The sequence below is a fragment of the Sciurus carolinensis genome, chromosome 17, assembly GCF_902686445.1.
Source record: "Sciurus carolinensis chromosome 17, mSciCar1.2, whole genome shotgun sequence".
NCBI classification, from domain to species: Eukaryota; Metazoa; Chordata; class Mammalia; order Rodentia; family Sciuridae; genus Sciurus; species Sciurus carolinensis.
Window position 1 is genome coordinate 8,538,353 of NC_062229.1, and position 3,455 is coordinate 8,541,807.

Here is a 3,455-nt window from a genome sequence, read left to right on the forward strand (position 1 = left end):
GTTTAAAAAAATTTTTTTTAAATTCTGACCGGGTAATTTTAAATGACCTATCTTGTAGTTGAGATATTCATTGTTCTGCTTCTTATACTCTTCTGTTGTGGTTCTTAACTATATATTTGATTTCATTGAGTTTTTCCAGTTCCAATATTTTAGTTTGCTGCTTTTTATGACATATCTCTTTTCTCCATTTCCATTCAAATGATGTATTGTTTCAATCTTGTGATTGAATTGTGGATGATCTCTCATATTTCATTGTTTTTTCTTAAAATAGTATTTTGCTTATTTTCTCAAGCAATTCATTCATACCCCTTTCTAAAGAATATGTTGCTAGAAAGTTATTGTCATGGTACCTTGGTTTTTCTTGATTTTGTTCCTAAAAATGTATTTGTGTGTCTAATGTACCAATTACATCTACTAATTTTTTTTTGTATCAGGAATTAAACCCATGGTGCCTAAACACTGAACCATATCCCTGCCCTTTTTTATTTTTTATTTTAAGGCAGGTTTGCCTTAAGTTGCTTAGGGCCTCACCAAGTTTCTGAATCTGGAATCAAATTAGTAATCCTCCTGTTCAGCCTCCCATGTTCTGAGATTACAGTGTGCACCACTATACCCATCTATTTTCCCAGTTTTATATAATGACTGTTGTAGTAAAAGTCCATCCTGTACTTGTGATCTGAGGTTTCAGTTGGGTGGACTAAGTTGTACTTGGTTCCATGTGAGCACAGTAGTGCTGTCCCCAGGTACCTTCCCCAATAGTGACCAACATTAGCTATGCCTGTGGTGACTCACTAGTCCCAACTGACGTGGTTTGTGTGATTATTTTATGGGTTGGGATGTAGTTTCCTGGACATGGTGGCAACCCATGGTGTGACATTCACATCTCCAGGTGCAGGTTGCTGTCAGTTTGGGTGGATCACTTGGTTGAGCTCACTCTAGCAGGCCTGGGCACATTAAGTACACAGTGTGAGAAAGTAGAGGCAGGATGTCTTGATTGAGGTGTCTGAGGCCTGTGGATTGGCAGAGATGAGCCCATGGCACAGGCAGGCTCCATTCAGTGCCCGAGTACTGTGAGTTTGTCCTCATGGAGGTTCCGGAGGCCAAGTAGCTGAGATCAAGCAGGTTAGCTACTTGCATATGACACAAGAGGGAGAGAAATGTCCTCCCAGCTGCTTCTTGGCACATTTTCAGACCAAATCATGTGGAGTATGCTTCTCAGGTGCTATGGAGGCCATAGGTGGGTCAGCAGAGCTGCCAGGAAGATCAATGAGACTAAGGGATGGTTGGAAGATGGTATAAAGCTTTCTGGGCCATGAGTGCATGAACTCAGTGAAGGAGTTTCTCACTGGGCCACAGAATGCTAAGCTCCTCAAGGTGAACTTCTGGTATGCTGTTCATGGGCTGCAAGTGTCTGGACAGGTCACCTGCGTAATGCAGGAGGTATGGCAGTCCTCCTCACATACTTTGCAAGGTTGAAATTGAGTAGTCTGAAGCCCAAGCTAGAGGGAAAAAGCCCTGTGGATGCTTCCTACATCATTGGTCAGGGAGGTCCTAAGTGGACACTGTTGCACAGGGCTTAGCTAGCAGAGGGTGCAACATGAACTGCATCCTTTCTCTTTGAAAATGCAGCAGTGTGGACCCCTCAGTAGCTCCTACCAACTGAACTGAGATCCTCTGAAGTCCAAAGACATCTAAACAAGAACACTTCTGGAGTCTCAGCACAGAGCAGGTATTGCTTGGTCCTCCAGCTGACCCGTCTTCCACCGTTGAAATGCCATTTTTGATCAGGATTGATCTGAAGTGCAGAGATGGGACAGGGATGCCATGTGCTTTCTTCCTCAACTCACAAAGCGCTGCAGCGTCGCTGTGACCTCCTTCCTCCACTCCAGTTTTCACCCTCAATTGGGGAACAACAGCTATTGGCTCCTCTTCGTGGTCTTTATTTGTAAAGGGAAGCACACCTGGATTCACTCTCTCACCTTCTGACATGACTTCAAAGGCAGGACATCTGAGTTTCAGCAAATACACTGAAAACACACAGTGAATCTCTTTTAAAAATGACCCTGAGCAAGCTTTAACCCAAATACAGATTTGGATCTTTGTTTTAAACACTAAGCAAAATAAAACTCAAGTGTGCAGGGGACGCACCCTAATGGTGGCTGCACCTTCGTGGCAACCTCCTCCTTATACGTGGCATGCCTGATCCACCAAAGTTTACCTGGACTTCTTCGTACTTCCACTCTCCCCCGAAACTGAGTCTTACCCAGCAACTCCCTGTTTGGCATGCTCATCTCCACCCTCTACTGTCAGGGATTGGTTAGCAGCAGTTCTGTGAACGTGATCAGCTCGCGGCTGCCATTTAGTCCTCTGGGACTTTCCCCTGTGTGAATCCCCCATGTCTTGCTGACCTTTAAGCTAATTGGTTCCCACCTAGCCCCCACCCTACATAAAAGCTGTGTAACTTCCTCAATAAATGAGTTCCTGCTGTGCTTCCTGCGCTGACAGACCTCCCGGCTTGGTGGGTTTCCATTGCCATCGACACTCATCATCCTGCTGGCCCTGTATTCTCCTCAGGTAGACCCTGAGGAGATACATCAGACCTTGTTGCTCGACAGGAAGCACAAAGTGAATTAAAGCACTCTAAACAAACAAACAAACAAAAAACTCAAGTGATTTAAAGACTGAACTTAAACTTACTGGAGTCAACCCGGGGGTATAGCTCCCATGACATGGGTCTGGGAAAAAGCATTTAGGATGTGATCCACCCCAAAATCCACCAAAAACATAAATATGAAAATGAGATTGCTTCAAATTGAAAAGTTTCTACATAGCAAAGGAAATAATCACCAGAGTGAGATATAGCATACAGCTTGAGAAAATATATGGCCTATCACAATATTATGACCTTGTCATTGCAGCATTATGATTAGCATAGTGACTGGATTCAATGTGGTATATTCCCACATACAAGGACACAATTTGGTAGATTCCATTCCCCAGTAGCTCTCCTCACTCCATGGTACATCTTTCTCAACTCCACCCCGTGTCCACCCATCTCCTGTCTGATTTCTTGAGGTCATTTCTTAAAGTTTTTTCTCTCTTTCACCTATGAGATAAACTTTTCCTCAGTCTAGCTTGTTTCACTCAACATGATACTCTCTATTTCCATCCATTTTCTTCCAAATGACATAATTCATTCTTCTTTATAGCTGAACAAAACTCCATTGGTCAGTATGCCACCTTTTCCTCATCTGTGCATAGGTTGCTAGGCAATTCTATTTGCTCCATAACCTGGCTATTGTGAATTGCATGGGTATGCTTGCATCACTAGAGTATGCTGACTTTACTTCTTTTGGAAAAACACTGAAGAGGGCTATAACTGGGTTATATGAAGTTCCATTCTTAGTCTTTGGAGGAACGACCACTCTAAATCCATAGTGACTGTCTTCATATAC

The 3,455-nt window shown here is 43.3% G+C and overlaps 1 pseudogene; it reads left to right on the forward strand.

Moving 5' to 3' along the window:
* The first annotated feature begins 1,320 nt into the window (after positions 1-1,320).
* LOC124967949 (vomeronasal type-2 receptor 116-like) overlaps positions 1,321-3,455 on the forward strand; it is a 5,518-nt pseudogene continuing 3,383 nt past the window's right edge.